At 39.6% G+C, this 21,539-nt stretch overlaps 1 protein-coding gene across 4 annotated transcripts in view; it reads right to left on the reverse strand.

Moving 5' to 3' along the window:
• CHD6 (chromodomain helicase DNA binding protein 6) overlaps positions 1 to 21,539 on the reverse strand; it is a 210,268-nt gene that overhangs the window by 167,078 nt on the left and 21,651 nt on the right. The window contains exon 2 of one of the 4 annotated variants that reach the window (XM_067708163.1): positions 13,709 to 13,861. The exons of 2 other annotated variants lie outside the window; for them this stretch is intronic. The gene's annotated coding sequence lies outside the window, so the exon portion shown is untranslated. Of the gene's footprint in view, positions 1 to 2,327; positions 2,385 to 13,708; positions 13,862 to 21,539 lie in introns of all 4 variants that reach the window. One more of the 4 variants, XM_067708162.1, reaches the window with a different exon arrangement.

A 21,539-nucleotide genomic window follows, 5' to 3' on the forward strand; every position in this document is an offset into this window, starting at 1 on the left:
TGGTGTAACAACAACAAAGAGGGGATTTATTACAGATTAAAAGAAATTTATTACGTGATTAAAAGATATCAATCAAATGCATTAGGTGGACCTTATTTGAACCTGATTCAAAGAGTTAACTGTAAAAAGCCATTTTTGAGAAAAATCAAGGCAAGAGATTCAGTATTAGGTAATGTTAAGGAATTAGGTTATAGGGAATCTGTTAATGTGTATGATAATGTGCTTTTCTGTCCAACAGATATACACACTAAATATTTATAGGTGAAATGATAGGTTATCGGGACTTTCTTCAAAATACTCTAGGTCAAAAAGAAAGTGAGAAGGGACACATAAGAATGGCATAAGGGGCTTCCCTGGTGGCGCAGTGGTTGAGAGTCCGCCTGCCGATGCAGGGGACACGGGTTCGTGCCCCGGTCCGGGAGGATCCCACATGCCGCGGAGCGGCTTGACCCGTGAGCCATGGCCGCTGAGCCTGCGCATCCGGAGCCTGTGCTCTGCAAGGGGACAGGCCACAACAGTGAGAAGTCCGCGTACCGCCAAAAGAAAAAAAAAAATAATGGCATGAGGATTCACTGTATTATTCTCTCCAGTTACGTGTATGTTTGAAATTTCCCATAATAAAAACTGTTTTTTTCAAGGTTAAAGGAAAGAAGAGACAGGAATTCATAACCAGATCTAAGTTTGGCCACCATCCACGAGGCATGAAAAACTGCAGAAAGCCACAAACATGAAAAAAGCTGACAGTAGTGGCCCCTAAAGACTGTATGTGAGATACTTTGGGCAGATTTCTTTTGTCAGCACAAATTCTCTTTACAACATTCCTCTCGAGGTATGCTTTCCATCAGGCAATGTACTATTACCAAGGTACAAACAGGATGTCCTGACACCAAACTGAACTCTTCAAGCCTCTACACCCTGAGAAAAGTTATTTGAGGAAACTGACTACCAAAAAATATATATATTTTTAATGGCGTGTATGTATTCCTAAGTCTTTAGCAGTTTATCTATACTTTTCAGTTTTTTCCAACATTTGTATAAATAAATATTTTTGTATAAGAAATACTCTTTAGTATAATGAAAAAAAATCGCTGTGGTTAAAAAAAGTTTATTTAAACTTCCCTTCTTTCAATCCCTTCTCCATTCCCATTGCTCCTAACATAGTTCGTGCTATGTTATTATCACTTTATACTTGGTATCACAGCAGTTAAAACATTAACTGATTATACCACAGATGTGCAGGTCAAATATATCACCTGTTTCCTTCCAAAACTTAAAAAGTATATGAATAATTAACCTTATCCCACATATAATAGTAGTGTACTGAATTTAGAGAAGAGAGTACTGTTCAAGTATCATAACCAATAATCTAACAAAGGGGTTCAGTAATACAGGCACCAAGGCTATTCAAAGGAGAATTCTTTTTCATCTGTAATTGTGTGTTTTGTACCTTCTTGTTAGGTAAGGAAAACAGTGAATCCAGAAAATTGCACCTTACCAGTTTTAACAATATTTTCCCAATAGCTGTCTGCCAAATATTTTAAGTAACTCTCACCAGGCTATCATCACCTTTCTATAATTCCCCCTGGGCTTTATTCATCTATTGAACATGATTTGGTCAATAATGGTGGTAAAAAGGAAGAGACTGTAAAAATAAACAACAATAAATAATGCCTAAAGGTAAGGATTAATATAGTTTTAAAATATGCAGTTGACCTTTGAACAATGTGGGGGTGAGGGGTATAGACGCCCCATGTGCAGTTGAAAATTATGTATAACTTTACAGTCGACCCTCCATATCCAAGCTTCTGCACCCATGGATCATGTAGTACTTTAGCACATATTTAGCAAAAAAAAAAAAAAAAAAAATCTGCATGTAAATGGACCCGTGCAGTTCAAACCCATGTTGTTCAACGGTCAACTGTAACTAAAAATGATCTGTAGGACTCCCCTGGTGGCGCAGTGGTTAAGAATCCACCTGCCAATGCAGGGGACATGGGTTCGATCCCTGGTCCAGGAAGAGCCCACATGCCACGGAACAACTAAGCCCGTGCACCACAACTACTGAGCCTGCACTCTAGAGGCCGCGAGCCACCACTGCTGAGCCCACCTGCTACAGCTACTGAAGCCCGAGCACCTAGAGCCCATGCTCCGCAACAAAGAGAAGCCACCACAATGAGAAGCCCACGCACTGCAACGGAGAGTACCCCGCCTCACCGCAACCAGAGAAAGCCTGTGCACAGCAACAAAGACCCAATGCAGCCAAAAATAAAAATAAATAAATAAATTTTTTAAAAAAAGAAAAAAAAATGATCTGTAAGATGAAGTACCTTTGGTCCTAGGGAAGGCTGATCTGGGAACTCTATTTCTGTATTGATCTCTATGCCCTGGGAATAGAGAGGAGGTACAACATTGCATTATTGCTAACAAGGTAGAAATTAATTAGCTCTGCTCCCTTTTTGTTGTTAATATTCTGAGCAAAGGTTACTTCCTTATTTAATACAGAAGTAGTTATATTTATCCATCCTGAGATAGATGGTTTTCAGATAGCAAAACCCTCCTACTGAAAGAACTTAGCGTCTAAAAACTTAAAGATGCCCTTCTAACATGCACTGCTAATAATAACTGAGAAGCTAGAATGCAGCAACTAACATTTACTGCATTATTTTTCTTAATCATCATAATAATCTTATGAGATAGGTACTGTTATTATTCCCATTGTATAGCTGAATAAACCAAAGCACAGGATGTTAAGAAACTTGCCAAAGAAAACAGAGCCAGTAAGGAATGGAAAAATATCATCCTCATCATTACTCAAAATTTTTTAGGAATAAACAGAAGAAGAAAAGCTACTGGCAACTCATTCCAAAATCCATTAGTATCATTAAATCTCAGAAATTTTTAATTTAATTATTTGCTGAGCATCTACCGTGTGCTCAATATTGTGCTACTTATTAAAAGACACTAGAGGAGAAGCAGAAGATAGCTATTTCCTCTCTAAACCTTACTGTCAAGGTAGAGAGACAAAATATACATATAAAACTAGTAGAGGAAAAAAAAATGTAATGCAAGAGCTACCTCTTAATAAATTCATCCATGTCCAGGCCTCACTTTCCACTCCAGAGCATTTTTTAGATACATCACAGTTGACTGGAAAACCAAAGACAATATTCCCACTAACTGGTGGCAGCGGGTGGGTGGAGGCAGTGTGGATTTCTGGCTAAGGAATAAAAATCGTTTAATAAAATCAATTCAATTCTAACTAAATATATATATATATATATATTTAAAATGTAGTTAGAAGATCATAGAGATCCAAATATGAATAAGACACTCTACCTACTTTAAGAAATCATAGTCTAGTGAGAAAATACAAACCTGCTAACAAATGGCATTTGGTGTGGATGCCAACAGAACTAAGGAAGAGTTTCAGGTACAGTGGGAGCAGAAACAAAGGAGAAAGTAACTATGAGGGCAAGTTCTGATAAGATAACTCCTAGGGATGCTGTAAAAAGAACAGTAAGTTATAGAAATGTAAAATTTTATAACTGGAAAAAGTAAAATTATGTTCCCAGTCCCATAACAGATCCTGAATATTTTATATGCACAAATGTGATCTTCCTCCCCCCAAAACCTACCCTTAATGTAATCTCAATATCAATATTTAATGTCCAACTCAGTCTCTACTGTTCTATAATAATGTCCAGCAGTTGATCAAACATTACAAGGTATACAAAAAAGCTAAGTGGGTATGAAACAGAGACAAAGCTATCAAGAGAACCAGACTAAGAGATGACCCAGATAGGGAATTTAAGATAACAATGCTTAACATGTTAAAGAACTTAGTAGACAATACGCATGAATAGATGGCAAATTTCAACAGAAGGCCAGAATATGTAAGAAAGAGTCAAACAGAAATGCTATCTTTTTTGGTAAAGGTATCAGAGATGAAAAGTTCCTTTGATGGGCCCACCAGAACACTCAATATAATCAAGGAAGGAACCAATGAACTTGAAGACAGATCACTAGAAATCACCCAAACTAAAACACAAAGAGGCGGGAATGGGGTGGGATAGGAAGGACACAACAGAAAGAACATTCAAGAGCTGTGATATGATCAAACGATACCACAGACTTGTAACTAGAGGTGGAGAACAAGGCAGAAATAATGTTTGAAGGAAAAATGGCTGATAATTTTCCAAAAATAAAGTCATCAAACCACAGATCTAAGAAGCTCAGAGAATCCTACAGAATAAATATAAACAGTAAGCAAACAAATAAAGACAACAAAGAACACATACCTGGACACTTCACAGTTAAACTGCTAAAAACCAAAGTTAAAGAGAGAATCTGAAAAACAGCTGGAGGAAAAAGACATTACCTTCTGAGAAAAAAAAAATTCAACAGACTACTTGCAATCCAGGAGATAACGGAGTAATACCTTTTAAGTACTGAAAGGGGAAAAAAAAAACTTCATGACCCAGAATGCTATAGTCAGCAAAAATATCTTTCAAAAATGAAGGCAAAATAATGGCTTTTCAGATGAACAAAAGATGAGGTAATTCAATGTCAGCACACCTGCCCTACAAGAAACTGTAGAGAGGTTCTTCAAGTAAAAGGCATATGATACTTGACAAAAAATGAGGATCTAGCTATTAACATAAAAGTTAATAGCTCCAGAAATGATCAAAATGTAAGTAAATATAAAAAACCTTTCCCCCATAGTTTTAATTACTCCAAAACTATCTAAAACAAAAATAGTAACAGTGTATTGTGGAGTTTATAATATATGTAAAAGTAAAACACACGACACCAATAGTCACACAGGATGGAAGGGAAAAACTAGAAGCATACTGTATTGTTAGCATGTGAAATGTGAAATAGTATATTATGTGAAGGTAGACTGTGATGTATATTGTAAACCCTAGGGCTATCACTAAAAATTTTTTAAGAGGTACAACTAACATACGCATAATAGAGATAAAATGAGGGTTTAAAACCCCTCAGTCTAGAAGAAGAAATAAAGAGAGAAGGGGGAACAGATCAGATGGAACAAAGAGAAATCAACTAATATGATGCTAGATTTAAATCCAACCATATCAGTAATTATGTTAAATGTAAATAATCTCAACATCTCAATTAGGGGATTCCCTGGTGGTCCAGTGGTTAAGACTTCGTCTTCCAATGCAGGGGGTGCAGGTTCGATCCCTGGTCGGGGAGCTGGGATGCTACATGCCTCCCGGACAAAAAGTCAGAACATAAAGTAGAAGCAATATTGTAACAAATTCAATAAAGACTTAAAAAAAATAAACATCTCAATTAAAAGGCAGAGATTATCACAAGACCCAGTTACATATGTTCTGTAAGAAATCTACTTTCAAGACAAGTTAAAAGAGATAGAAAATGAAATTTCCAATCAAATGATGGAAAAAGATAAACCATGCAAGTATTAATCAAAAGCAAGCCAGAGGCTCCATTAATATCAAACGATGTAGACTTCAGAAGAAGGAATATTAAGAGTCATTCACATAATGACAAAGAGGTTAATTCATCAAGAAGATATAATAATCCTTAATATGTATGCACCTGACAACAGAGTGTCAAAGCACATGAAGCAAAAATTGATAGAACTCAAAGAAGAAATATATATATAAAATATATATACTATAATTTAAATCACATATAGCATATAATTATATATATTATATTTGGAAACTCAACACTCCTCTTTCAGTAATTCAACAAGTTGACAAAGAATGGGTAAGGATATAGACGGTATGCATAACACTATCAACCAACTTGCCTAATTAACATTTACAGAACATGCCACACTACAAAGGCAGAATATTTATTTTTATTTTTTTGGCTGCGTTGGGTCTTTGTTGCTGCATGCAGGGTTTCTCTAGTTGTGGTGAGTGGGGGCTACTCTTCATTGTGGCTTGCGGCCTCTAGAGCACCGGCTCAGCAGTTGTGGTGCACGGGCTTAGTTGCTCCACAGCATGTGGGATCTTCCCGGACCAGGAATTGAAACTGTGTCCGATCCTGCATTGGCAGGTGGATTCCCAACCACTGCACCGCCAGGCAAGTCCCAAAGGCAGAATATTTTTCAAGTGCATGGGGACATTTACCAATATAATCTATATTCTTGGCCATAAAACAGATCTCAACAAATTTAATTAAAAGAATTGAAATTGGGCTTCCCCAGTGGCGCAGTGGTTGAGAGTCCGCCTGCCGATGCAGGGTACACGGGTTCGTGCCCTGGTCCGGGAAGATCCCACATGGTGCGGAGCGGCTGGGCCCGTGAGCCATGGCCGCTGAGCCTGCACGTCTGGAGCCTGTGCTCCGCAACGGGAGAGGTCACAACAGTGAGAGGCCCGTGTACACCCCCCCCTCAAAAAAAATAATTGAAATTATACCAGAGTATATTCTCTGCCATAAAGTAATTAAATTTGAAATCATCAAGAAGAAGGTATCTGGAAAATACACAAGTAATGGGAAATAAAACACATTTCTAAACAACCCTGGGTCAAAACGGAAGCGACAAGGGAAATTAGAAAAACAATTTTTTTTGGCCACATCGCACGGCATGTGGGATCTTAGTTCCCTGACCAGGGATCGAACCCTCACCCCAGTGGAAGCGCAGAGTCTTAACCACTGGACCACCAGCAAAGTCCTAGAAAATATTTTTAACTGAATGAACATCAAAACACAACATATAAAAATTTATGGGATGCAGCTTAAGCAGTGCCTAAAGGAAAGTTTATAGCACTAAAAGTTTATTAAAGAAAAAAAAGAAAAGAAAAAAAAAACGGCTTACTCAAATTAAGCTTCCACCATAAAAAACTAAAAAGGGAGATCAAATTAAAGTAGAAGGGTAAGTTGCTGCAGCCACTATGGAAAACAGTGTGGAGGTTCCTCAGAAAACTAAAAACAGAATTACCATATGATCCAGCAATCCCACTTCTGGCATACATCCAGACAAAACTATAATTCAAAGAGATACATGCACCCCTACGTTCACAGCAGCACTATTCACAATAGCCAAAACATGGAAACAACCCAAACGTCCATCGACAGATGGATGGATAAAGATAGGGTACATGTAAACAATGGAATATTACTCAGCCATAAAAAAGAATGAAATAATGCCATTTGCAGCAACATGGATGCACCTAGAGATTATCATACTAAGTGAAGTAATTCAGAAAGAGAAAGACAAATATGGCACAAATGAACATATCTACAAAAGAGAAACAGACTCACAGACATAGAGAACAGACTCGTGGTTGCCAAGGGGAAGGGGGGTGGGGGAGGGAAGGAGTGAGAGTTTGGGATTAGCAGATGTAAACTATTACATATAGGATGGACAAACAACAAGGTTCTACTGTATAGCACAGGAAACTATATTCAATATCCTGTGATAAACCATAATAAAAATGAATATTTTAAAAAGTCTAAAAAATAAAGTAGAAGGAAAGAAATCATAATAAGAACAAAAAACAATGAGGTTCAGAACAGAAAAATAAGAATAGAAAAATTAATGAAACCAAAATCCAATTCTTTGAACAGATCAATAAAGTTGATAAACCTCTAGCCAGAATGATCAAGAAAAAAAGAGAAAAGACAAAAATTACCAACATAAGGACTCAAAAAGGAGGCTCTAGGAATCCTACACACAGTTAAAAGGAAAATAATATTAACTTTGTGCCTCTAAATTTGGACATCTTAGATGAAATGGATGAGTTCCTCAAAAGACACAAACTAGCCAAGCTCACTTGAAAAGAAAAGAAAAAAAACCCTGAACAGCCTTCATCTATTAAAGATGGTGAATTTGTAGTTAAAAACCTTCTAACAAAGAAAACTCCAAGTCCACACTGCTTCAGTGGTAAATTTTACCGACTAATTAAAGAAAAAATTACAGACATACCTCATTTTATTGTACTTCACTTCATGCACTTTACAGATATTACATTTTTTACAAATTGAAGGTTTGTGGCAACCCTGTGTTGTCAGATGATGGTCAGCATTTTTTAGCAATAAAGTATTTCTTAATTAAGTTACATACATTGTTTTTTAGACATAATGCTATCGCACACTTAACAGACTATAGTATAGTATAAATATAACTTTTATATGCACTAGGAAACCAAAAAATTTGTGTGACTCACTTTACTACAATATTTGCTTTATTGCAGTGGTCTGGAACTGAACCTGCAATATCTCCTGTATACCAATATTTTAAATAGACTCTTCCAAAAAAAACAGAAGAAGAGGGAACACTTCCCATCTAATTTTGTGAGGGCAGCATTATGCTGACACCAAATCCAGCAACAGCAATACAAGAAGCCACAGGTCAAAGACAAAGATCAAAACAAAGACACTAAAATCCTTAACAAAATACTATCATATTGAACATGGCAATGTATAAAAAGGATAATACATCAAGACCAAGTGGGATTTATCCTGGGTATGCAAGAGGGATTCAACATCAAAAACCAACTAATGTAATTCACTGTATCAACAGACTAAAGACAGAACCCACATGATCATCTCAACAGATACACAAAAAGTAACAAACTCCAACATTCATTTATGATGAAAACTCTCAGGAAACTAGGAGTAAAAGTGAACTTCCTCAAGCTAATAAAAAGCACTGACAAAAAAACCTACTGTTAATGGGGCTGTATAATTTTCCCCTAAACTCAGGAACAAGGCAAGGTTGTCTAATCTCATCATATCACTTCAACAGCATACTGGGGTCCTAGACAGTGCAATAAGACAAGAAAAAGAAATAGAAGGCATACAGATTAAACAGGAAGAAATAAAATTGTCTTTATTTGCACTCAACATAACTATCAATACAGTAAATCCCAAAGAATCTACAATAAAGTTTCTAAAATCAGTAAATTAGTTTAATAAGATCATAGGATTTAAGATCAACATACAAAAGCCAACTGTATTTCTATATACTAGCAAGGAACAATTGTAAATGAACATTTTTAAAGTACCACTTATAATAGTACCCCAAAACATAAATACTTAAGAGATAAATCTAAATTAAGCACAACCATATAACTGCTATAAATCAGCTTTAACTTGACCAGTCTCTCCCCCTATACAGAAAAGCTATGGGAAAGCCTAAATAGCCTAAAACTTCAGAATAAGGCCAACTTATTTTCTTCTCAACTCTCTGGAATGTTTTGCCATGAGTCAGCTTTCCTTCCAGTAGACAGTCTCTTCTCTCACATTTTTCCTTGAAAGAGGTTCATCCTGAGAACTCATGCTGTAAGGCTGGTTATCTTGGAACTAGGAAACTGAAAAATGGAATGCTGCCCCAGAAAATTTTAAACTTGCAAAAGCCAAGTTAAAAGCTTCCCCTCTGGGGAACTGATGAGGCCAGAAACTGACAAGCTTCAATACTAGCTAAAATCCCCAGATGACATATAATACTGTGTAAAAGACTTGTCTTATCACTAAGCTTTCCACACATTAATGGCCTCCATTAGTAAGGCAGTATTAGGCACTCATGTATTTCAAGACATGTCCCTCATCCCAACACGTCCCTGACACATTTAACTGGACCAGAGGTGGGCGCCTAACCTAAGGGTGGCCAATGCCTAAACAGGCCAACAACTGAGGACATGATATTTCTGGGGTGGAAAAAAAACCTGCTGGGCAACGTCGATTTTCTCTCAGAAATCTGAAATGGAAGGTACCGAAAGAATAAGGCATAAGCAACAGGAGTAGGAGCTGAGAAGTTACGAGTGTAAGGCAAACTGGAGGCGTCATAAATGGCTTTGGACATGGAAAAGTTAGGAGAGAACATAATATATAAGTAATAAAGCTATAAAGCTATAAAGTAGAAGAGAACAATAAGGTAGAATGAGGAAAACAGTAGGTGGAAAGAAAAGGGTGGGGTGGGCCAGCTGAGAATCCTGTAAATGGCCAGGTAGGAGGAGAGACCATCCAAGAAAGCCTGCTGCTAAGGTCCTGGAACTGTCCTGGATGCAGCAGGGTGACTGTATTAGTCATCTATTGCCTCAATAATTCTGTACAACAACAAACTACAAAATCTCACTGGCATAAACATTTAATTTTCCCTCAGGCATCTGAGTTGCGTTGGCTCTGCTTTAAGCTACAGATGTGCTGTGGTGGCTCTGCTCTATGGTCTCACTCTGAGGCCCACACTGAAGAGGCTACAGCTACTCAGGGTTCTTCTCACGGTGATGGCAAAGGCACAAGAGGACAAGCCCACCAGCATGAGCACACTGCAGACCTCTGCTTTCATCGTGTTCACCAACAACCCACTGGCCTATAAAGCAAGTCATATAGCCAAGCCCAAAATCAAGGAGTAGGGACATAATGCCATCCACCATGACGTTATGGCAAGGGTATGAATGTAAAATACTACTAGAGAAAACTGAAGAATTGGGGTCAAAGACTCAAAGACACACTACATTGGGGGCACCCACTCCCCAGTGCAATGTTACCTATGGATCCTACCTCATCCTTCTTCTCTTAAGTAGGATATCATCTGAATTATTTTGTTGAATATTTCTAATTTAAAAAGGGCGGGCAGGGGGGACTCAAGAAAGTCAGGAGACATGTCTAGAAAATATGGCAGCAAATGCTCAAGGATTTCCACAGATGGAAGGTGCCAACAAAACATACCACTCTACCAAGTTACACTGAATCTCAAATCAGTCTGTTGTGGGTCCAACAGTCGTAGGCGCCCTATATCCACAGCATTTGAGCATTGTCAGCACCTTTGTGGTTAAAAAACACTTTCCAAGAATAGTATTATCTACCTAGTTTATAAAAAAGAAAAAAAATCAAGGACCACCAAAAAAAAGTCAATGGAGTCAAATCTAAGAGTAGAGGAGAATGAAAGGGTAGGAAACAAAGTAGAAAAATGTGGAAAGTTAAAACATTTAATTTGCTGAAGGTATGAGAAATATTGTTTACTAAACAGAGAAGAACTTTGTTAAGAGAGATACAACTGAACCAAAATGGAGTCACCTGTGGAACAAAGACTTAACACCTAATTTACAGTTGCAATCTCTCCCAGGAGTGGAATCTTAAGCCAGTCCATCTGGAATTACCTGGTCAGCCCTAGTGCTTGACAGACCCATGCAGTCCTCTAAAGGAAAGTGACCTTGCCACCAACAATCCACTCTTTGCTAGTGACTTCCTCGTCCCACCCCCTTCTGCAAATTAGTCTTTCATTTTGTACAGCTCTTTAGAGCTCCTTTCCATCTGCTGGATGGGATGCTGCCCAATTCATGAATCGTCGAATAATGCCAATAGGATCTTTAAAATTTACTCAGTTGAATTTTGCTTTTTAACAGATTTGAAAGAGTTTTGTTTCTTCAAAAACTAAGTAAAATTCTGGGTACACTTTTGAACTATGACCCATTTCAAACAACTAACTTACTCCTTATAAAAGAATTAACATATACTCAGTAATATCTGTTAAAGGAACCTCATTCATCAGTAAACACCCAAGCAAGTCGAAGAGAACACGAGTATTATATTAATATAAACAGAAATTAGAGCCACAGTGCACACAACCTTAGAATGCTGTTCAAAGATTTTTATTTTTATTTTATTTTATTTTATTTTTTTGCTGTACGCGGGCCTCTCCCTGCTGTGGCCTCTCCCGTTGCGGAGCACAGGCTCCGGACGCGCAGGCTCAGCGGCCATGGCTCACGGGCCCAGCCGCTCCGCAGCATGTGGGATCTTCCCGGACCGGGGCATAAACGCGTGTCCCCTGCATCGGCAGGCGGACTCTCAACCACTGTGCCACCAGGGAAGCCCCCAAAGATTTTTAAATGCTTATTTCTGACCCAGACCATCCTGGCAAAAATCAAACTCATGGTCAACCAGCCCACAGCTAAGCAAAAGAACTAACAGGCGACGGAACTGCACTGGCATTTACACTGATGCAACATGAAAACACTTGGGCATTTCATGACTTCCCCAAATCCCCGCTTCACATTAGGCTGGGTCTAGTATGATGTGAGCTAACACATCTCATTCAACTCTGCATGAGTTCTCTTAATAGCCTAGAAGCTTTAAAGTTCTAATTCTGAAAAAGGGTCTTACCACAGCAACTCTGGGACACACACCATTATAATAAACACTATTACACTAAAAACCAGATTTCCAGTTCCCATCCCAGGTACCTATAACAAGCCTCATCTGCCACCATAGAATCCCAATATGGATTAAAACAAAAGCAGCCCCTACAAAATTCATCCTAACAAGACTTCTCTCTGTCTCCAATGAAACAAGTTTAAGAGGTGACTATCTAAAAGCACCTCCTTAAGATACTTCCTTAAAAGAAAAATCCCCACTCTCCACCCTCTCAGGTGGCCATCACAACAAAAAATTCAAAATAAAATCCTCTACAGAAAACAACTTTCCGCCCACAAGGAAGAGGAAGTTTAAGGTGATCTGATTTAGAAACTGCTCTTTGGTATTCAAATGTTTTGACATGGAGAATGCCAAGGCTGTTTAACTTCAGCTAATCAAAGCAAAGGGTTAAACGGCAGGAGAGGGAGATGGTTTGCTCAGCACTGGAACAGATTATTAAGAGTTATGAAATCACTCTCCTTGCGACATTCACCTGGCCTTTACAGGTTGGATTCTTTTCTTCTTAGGCCCTATTTTCAATCTCTGTTAATTGACAAAATACCAGTCTTAACAGTTTTAGACATATTACCCAAGGCTCACAGGTTTATGTGTACACAGACAGCTACTACGAGGAAATCAAGAGACGGCAATTTAAGAGCAAGCCCAGCCCGCACAGGGGTCACAGCAGACTCTGGTCTACAACACTGCTCCCCACTTGTCTTGACGTGGTTCTGACCCCTGAGTTTCCCAGGTGACAGCCCTCACACAGCCGAACAATGCTAGAGCAGGTTCTGAAACATGGGTATGATGAACTGAACTGTGTCCTCCCCCGTCCTAAAACTCGTATGTTGAAACCCTGACCCCCGGTACCTCAGAATGTGACAGTATGTGGAGAGCAGGCCTTTACAGAGATAATTATGTTAAAAATGGGGGTCACTGGAGTGGGCCCTAGTCCAATATGGCTGGTGTCCTTTTAAGAAGAGATCAGGGCTTCCCTGGTGGCGCAGTGGTTGAGAGTCCGCCTGCCGATGCAGGGGACACGGGTTTGTGCCCCGGTCCGGGAAGATCCCACATGCCGCGGAGCGGCTGGGCCCGTGAGCCATGGCCGCTGAGCCTGCGCGTCCGGAGCCTGTGCTCCGCAACGGGAGAGGCCACAGCAGGGAGAGGCCCGCGTACCGCAAAAAAAAAAAAAAAAGAAGAAGAAGAGATCAGGACACAGACAACACAGAGAAAAGACCACGTGAGGACATAGTGAGAAGGAGGACTGCAAGCCAAAGAGAGAGGCTTCAGAAGAGACCAAACCAGCCACCCTGATCTTGGTCTTCTAGCCTCCAGAACTGTGAGAAAATAAATTTCTGTGTAAGCCACCCAGTCGGTGGTATTTTGTTATGGTAGCCTCAGCAAGCTGACAGAAGGGGGAACACACTTTGCTACAAAACCCCACAATTAAGGAGAGATGCTGCATCAAAATCCACCCTTAGGAAATTTTCGATGGCTTAACGGGACATCTCAAGTCATCTCAATTATTGAAAAAAATACCACATTCATTATAAGCATCTCTGTAGTTTTATCTAACCTCATAGAAGTCTTCCACAACATCAACAATAAAGCACTGCAGGGAGTTTTTCCTTGGCTACAGCAATCACCAAATTTGACTTCCATTCTCTGCCTTCTCCATAATGATGCATTTACAACCGTTCACTAGAGTGGTCATCTCCCACAGCTCCACCTAAAACAGAAGCCAAACTTGCACACCAAGGTTTCCCTCAAAATTTCTTCCCAAAGTGATATCTTTGGCATTCTTACACATCTTAATCAATCTAAAATCAAAGCATCACTAATGCAGGTCTCTGAAGATACCATGCTGCTTCACATCGCCACACTTGTACTTGACCACCTGGAAAAAGTGTAATCCTCTGACAATCAGAAGACATTCCACCTCCTCTAGAAAATCTTTCAAAAACCATTTTCATCCATAAAAGTTGACCAATTCTTCACTTTAATTATGTGTATTATGTCTAATCATGTATGTGTCTATCTCCTTCATTAGACTGAAAGTCCCTGATGCAGGACCTTCTTCATCTCTAGTCCCAAGCCCTTGCAAAGCTCCTGGTGTATGGCGCCTGTAAATGGGTACTGAATAAACAAATGCCACCAATAAACCCATACCAGCTCTCCGCGGCATAAATCACATTCTGGGTGTCTTCCTAACAGTCTGACAGGTTATCAGTGCTCTCCAGCAATTTGTATGAATCTCACAATTACAAAGCTGAGTAAAAGAAACCAGATATAAAACAGTACATTCTGTATGATTCCATTTAAATAAAGTTCATGAACAGGCAAAGCTAATTTTTGGTGACAAAGTCAGAATAGTGCTCAGGGGAGATTGTGGGGGAGTAATGGGCATTACCAGAGAAGGGGCGCAAGAGAACCTTCTGGGGTGCTGGAAATGTTCTCCATCTTGATTTGAATGTGGGTGGTTACAAAGGTATACACACATGTTAAAAACCCATCGAGCAGTATATTTGATATCTGTACACTTCACTGAATGCATGTTATACTTCAAAAACCCAATTTCTGTGTATGGCTCTCACCTACCCTCCATACAAAAAAGTCAGTGCTCAACAAACTTTCGTGGCTGAATGCTTAATACCTTCTCAGTAACAGCAATCAATCAACCATTTATATATAAGAGAAGAAAAATCTCACCGAGCAATTGCAATCAGTCTTGGGTTGGAGCTAGGCTACAGGGAATACCATCATCTTCTCACACAAGTAGAAAACTCTGCTCAGAGTTGCAGTGTACCTGCAGGTGCTACGTGGGTAGCAATTTTGTCCCTCCTACAATTGGCCCAAAGTATAATCCCTAGTAGTTGTCCAACCCTACCATTGAGGCATAGGATCCCAATGGCATTTCAGGACACTAGTGAAAAAGGGGAGATTTTACAACTGGAAACTCCTTCTACTACATCATTAAGAATCTAAACACACTGGCAATAATATCAGAAGGAAGCCTCTGTTCATCTCTCTAGCAATTTTCACTTAATTATTCTGCAACTACTTACCTATCAGGCAAACTCCTATTCATCCTTCAAAACACAACTCAAATGTTAACTCTTCTGGGAAGTTCTTCCTAATCTCCCATACTCCTTAATGTTCCTTTTACTGTTCTACTTACATTGTTTCACTGCAATTTAAACATTGGTTGTGTCTATTTCCCCTACCAGATTGTGATAACATTTGTCACCCTGGCACCGAGTACATCACAGGGCACTTAGGAAGCATGCAAATGTCTGTAGAACTAACTTGAAATATGACTACCACTTAACAAGTCCTACCATTTAAGTGTCCAACTCTAGAGTCCTAAAATAAGTGGTATTTCCCAGATAGGCACAGTCTGTACTCAAGAAGAGGGAGTGAAAAAACTATAAATATTCTCTAGGACAATATTATTTTTAGTATTGTGGTCACCAGCCTCTAAGAGTGAACTTCAGGGTAGCAACCTGGAGACTAAGCAACTTAAATGAAGACCATGGGATCTCCCAGGTAGGCTATACTCCTCAGAAGTTTGGTGCAGCAGACATGGTCCCAGAGGCAGTGGGTTCACCACTTCAAGTCAGGGTCTCCAGTGCCCTGCATTTACATTACATGTAAGAACAAGTAACTGTGTGACTCTGAACTAGTTTCTTTACCTCCCTGTATCTCAGTTTCTTCAACATAAAATGGGGTGTTGGGGAGCACTAACATAACCTACAGCCTCACAGTTTTAAAAGATTAAGTCTGAGAATATAAAATGTTTAGTTTCTAGCATGCAGTAAGCACTCCATGAATATTTGCTCTTATTATTCTGCTGCTCTGGGATGGGATGCCTCAGTTTTATTTGGTCCTACCATCTTCCTGCCCTGCCTGGCACTGGGGTCAAAAGTAAGCAGAGGCAGGGACTTCCCTGGTGGTCCAATGGTTAAGACTCCACACTTCCACTGCAGGGGGCACAGGTTTGATTCCTGGCCGGGGAACTAAGATCCTGCATGCCTCAAGGCGCGACCAAAAAAAAAATAGTAAGCAGGGGCAAAATCTCCCCTCTGGACCTTCCGACCACTCACTTCCATGTCTTCACAGCTGATTCCCTCTAGCTATAGGCAAGGCCTCCCTTTGACCATGTATAGACCCCAACAAAGCACAGCTACACCTCATTCTTTAGACCCTCTCTTCTTCCATTCTCCTAATGAAAACTTAGTAGTTTCCTAATTCACTTCCTCAGTGCTCTATCCCATTTTAACAGATTAATGACAGCAAATTAATCAAATATACAGATCCCACTCTCTCCAATATTCTTATGGATAAACCCAATCTTCCCTCCCACCATCTCCCCACTCACCTTCTTTCGGTGGGGAGAGGGTTATGTGTGCTGGCATCACAAAACACAGAATGAAGATGCCCATTTCACCTTCCTTGGGAGGCAAGCCCTTTGGCTGCCACCAAACCAGTTTTTACCTGTGGGCTTAAAACACTCACTGCAGCCCTCCCCTGCCATGAGCTCTCCAGCCTTCACCCCTACCAAGGAGTAAAACAGCCAGTTTGTTCAAGTGCAAGGGCATTTATTAAAACAAAATCCAATGACTACAGTAACTACAGGGGTTCAAGGTTAGGACTCTGCCACATCTTCCTTCTCACCTCTCTGGTGGACTGTGGGTAGTCTCTAGACCAGCTATGCCTTGGCATTGCTCTGCTGGCTGGCTGTCATGCTTTTGCAAGTCAGTGGGTCACAACCAGCATTTCTTTTTACAACAAAAAATATATAAAATAAAAACAGCTGAATTTTACAGTATGCAAATTATCTCAATAAAACTACTTTTTTAAAGAATACAGAATAAAAATAGAGTACATCACAAGCAGTACGAATAAATATTGAGTATTAAAACACTTGAATTACATATACGAGTATATACTGTGCACAATATTATGTTGTTATTACTGTGAGTAAAAATCACAACCAGACGATGAAACCCTGGCTTCAGCACTCAGATGTGAGCCTAAGGTAAATTTTCTGTGGGTAGGCAAGACAGCAAGCAGACGTTTTGGTCTCGGTTGTTTCTAGATTTTAGACTGCCTCCAGCTTAGCTTAAAACATGCATTCTCAATGGGGCAATATCGCCCCAAGGGGGCAAAAACTGGTTCTCAGGGGTTAAAATACCTTACTTGTTCTTAAGCAAACATATATGCAGTACATAAACAGATACACTGTGTATTTGTGGTATTAAATCTTCATGGGTAGGAGGGTGACAATACTAAAAAAAGAAAAGTCTAAAAAGCCTCCTTAAAGAAGATGTACAGATTGCCAACAAACACATGAAAGGATGCTCAACATCACAATTCATTAGAGAAATGCAAATCAAAACTACAATGAGGTATCACCTCACACCGGTCAGAATGACTATCATCAAAAAAATCTAGGGCTTTCCTGGTGGTGCACTGGTTAAGAATCTGCCTGCTGGGAGACTGGTTCAAGATGGCGGAGTAGAAGGACATGCTCTCACTCCATCTTGCGAGAGCACCAGAATCACAACTAACCACTGAACAATCATCGACAGGAAGACACTGGAACTCACCAAAAAACACACCCCACGTCTAAACACAAAGGAGAAGCCACAATGAGACGTCAGGAGGGGCGCAATCACAATAAAATCAAATCCCATAACTGCTGGGTGGGTGACTCACAAACTGGAGAACACTTATACCACCGAAGTCCATCCAGTGGAGTGAAGGTTCTGAGCCCCACGTCAGGCTTCCCAACCTGGGGGGTCTGGCAATGGGAGGAGGAATTCCTAGAGAATCAGACTTTGAAGCCTAGCGGGATTTGACTGCAGGATTTCAACAGGGCTGGGGGAAACAGACTCCACTCTTGGAGGGCACACACAAAGTAATGTGTGCATCGGGACCCAGGGGAAGGAGCAGTGACCCCATAGGAGACTGAACCAGACCTACCTGCTAGTGTTGGAGGGTCTCCTGCAGAGGCGGGGGTGGGGGGGTGGCTGTGTCTCACCGTGAGGACAAGGACATGGGCAGCAGAAGTTCCGGGAAGTACTCCTTGGCGTGAGCCCTCCCAGAGTCTCCCATTAGCCCCACCAAGGGGCCTGGGGAAGGCTCCAGTGCTGGGTCGCCTCAGGCTAAACAACCAACAGGGAGGGAACCCAGCCCCACCCATCAGCAAACAAGCTGATTAAAGTTTTACTGAGCTCTGCCCACCACCAGTCCCTCCCATCAGGAAACTTGCAAAAGCCTTACATAGCCTCATCCACCAGACGGCAAACAGCAGAAGCAAGAAGAACTACAATCCTGCAGCCTGTGGAACAAAAACCACATTCACAGAAAGAGAGACAAGATGAAAAGGCAGAGGGCTATGTACCAGATGAAGGAACAAGATAAAACCCCAGAAAAACAACTAAATGAAGAGGAGATAGGCAACCTTCCAGAAAAAGAATTCAGAATAATGATAGTGAAGATTATCCAGGACCTCGGAAAAGCAATGGAGACAAAGATCGAGAAGATGCAAGAAATGTTTAACAAAGACCTAGAAGAATTAAAGAACAAACAGAGATGAACAATACAATAACTAAAATGAACAATACACTAGAAGGAATCAATAGCAGAATAACTGAGGCAGAAGAACGGATAAGTGACCTGGAAGACAGAATAGTGGAATTCACTGCTGCAGAACAGATTAAAGAAAAAAGAATGAAAAGGAATGAAGACAGCCTAAGAGACCTCTGGGAAAACATTAATCACAACAACATTCGCATTATAGGGGTCCCAGAAGGAGAAGAGAGAAAGGATCCAAGAAAACATTTGAAGAGACTATAGACAAAAACTTCCCTAACATGGAAAAGGAAATAGCCACCCAAGCCCAGGAAGTGCAGAGAGTCCCATACAGGATAAACCCAAGGAGAAACACGCCAAGACACACAGTAATCAAATTGGCAAAAATTAAAGACAAAAAAAAAAATTATTGAAAGCAGCAAGGGAAAAATGAAAAATAACATATAAGGGAACTCCCATGAGGTTAACAGCTGATTTCTCAGCAGAAACTCTACAAGCCAGGAAACAGTGGTATGACATATTTAAAGTGATGAAAGGGAAGAACCTACAACCAAGATTACTCTACCTGGCAAGGATCTCATTCAGACTTGATGGAGAAATCAAAAGCTTTACAGACAAGCAAAAGCTAAGAGAATTCAGCAACACCAAACCAGCTCTACAACAAATGCTAAAAGAACTTCTCTAAGTGGGAAACACAAGAGAAGAAAAGGACCTACAAAAACAAATCCAAAACAATTAAGAAAATGGTCATAGGAACATACATATCGATAATTACCTTAAACGTGAATGAATTAAATGCTCCAACCAAAAGACACAGGCTTGCTGAATGGATACAAAAACAAGACCCATATATATGCTGTCTACAAGAGACCCACTTCAGACCTAGGGACACATACAGACTGAAAGTGAGGGAATGGAAAAAGATATTCCATGCAAATGGAAATCAAAAGTAAGCTGGAGTAGCAATACTCACATCAGATAAAATAGACTTTAAAATAAAGAATGTTACAAGAGACAAGGAAGGACACCACATAATGATCAAGGAAGCAATTCAAGAAGAAGATATAACAATTATAAATATATATGCACCCAACATAGGAGCACCTCAATACATAAGGCAACTGCTAACAGCTATAAAAGAGGAAATCAACAGTAACACAATAATAGTGGGGGACTTTAACACCTCACTTACACCAATGGACAGATCATCCAAACAGAAAATTAATAAGGAAACACAAGCTTCAAATTACACAACAGACCAGATAGATTTAATTGATATTTAAGGACATTCCATCCAAAAACAGCAGATTACACTTTCTTCTCAAGTGCACAGGGAACATTCTCCAAGATAGATCACATCTTGGGTCGCAAATCAAGCCTCAGTAAATTTAAGAAAATTGAAATCATATCAAGCATCTTTTCTGACCACAACGCTATGAGATTAGAAATCAATTACAGGGAAAAAAACGTAAAAAACACAAACACATGGAGGCTAAACAATATGATACTACATAACCAAGAGATCACTGAAGAAATCAAACAGGAAATCAAAAAATACCTAGAGACAAATGACAACGAAAACAAGACAATCCAAAACCTATGGGATGCAGCAAAAGTGGTTCTAAGAGGGAAGTTTATAGCAATACAAGCCTACCTCAAGAAACAAGAAAAATCTCAAATAAACAATCTAACTTTACAAGTAAAGGAACTAGAGAAAGAAGAACAAACAAAACCCAAAATTAGTACGAGGAAAGAAATCATAAAGATCAGAACAGAAATAAATGAAATAGAAACAAATAAAACAATAGCAAAGATCAGTAAAACTAAAAGCTGGTTCTTTGAGAAGATAAACAAAATTGATAAACCATTAGCCAGGCTCATCAAGAAAAGGGGGAGAGGACTCATATCAATAAAATTATAAAAGAAAAAGGAGAAGTTACAACAGACACCGCAGACAAACAAAGCATCCTAAGAGACTACTATAAGCAACTCTATGCCAACCTGGAAGAAATGGACAAATTCTTAGAAAGGTATAACCTTCCAAGACTGAACCAGGAAGAAACAGAAAATATGAACAGACCACTCACAAGTAATGAAATTGAAACTGTGATTAAAAATCTTCCAACAAACAGAAGTCCAGAACCAGATGGCTTCACAGGTGAATTCTATCAAACATTTAGGGAAGAGCTAACACCCATCCTTCTCAAACTCTTCCAAAAAATTGCAGAGGAACACTCCCAAACTCATTCTATGAGTCCACCATCACCCTGATACCAAAACCAGACAAAGATACTACAAATAAAGAAAATTACAGACCAATATCACTCATGAATATAGATGTAAAAATCCTCAACAAAATACTAGCAAACAGAATCCAAGAACACATTAAAAGGATCACACAACATGATCAAGTGAGATTTATCCCAGGGATGCAAGGATTCTTCAATATACGCAAATCAATCAATGTGATACACCATATTAACAAACTGAAGAAGAAAAACCACATGATCATCTCAACAGATGCAGAAAAAGCTTCTGACAACACTCAACACCCATTTTTGATAAAAATTCTCCAGAAAGTGGGCATAGAGGGAACCTACCTCAACATAATAAAGGCCATATATGACAAACCCACAGCAAACATCGTTCTCAATGGTGAAAAACTGAAAGCATTTCCTCTAAGATCAGCAACAAGACAAGGATGTCCACTCTCACCACTATTATTCAACAGAGTTTTGGAAGTCCTAGCCACGGCAATCAGAAAAGAAAAAGAAATAAAAGGAATACAAATTGGAAAAGAAGTAAAACTG

The sequence above is a fragment of the Pseudorca crassidens genome, chromosome 15, assembly GCF_039906515.1.
Source record: "Pseudorca crassidens isolate mPseCra1 chromosome 15, mPseCra1.hap1, whole genome shotgun sequence".
NCBI lineage: Eukaryota > Metazoa > Chordata > Mammalia > Artiodactyla > Delphinidae > Pseudorca > Pseudorca crassidens.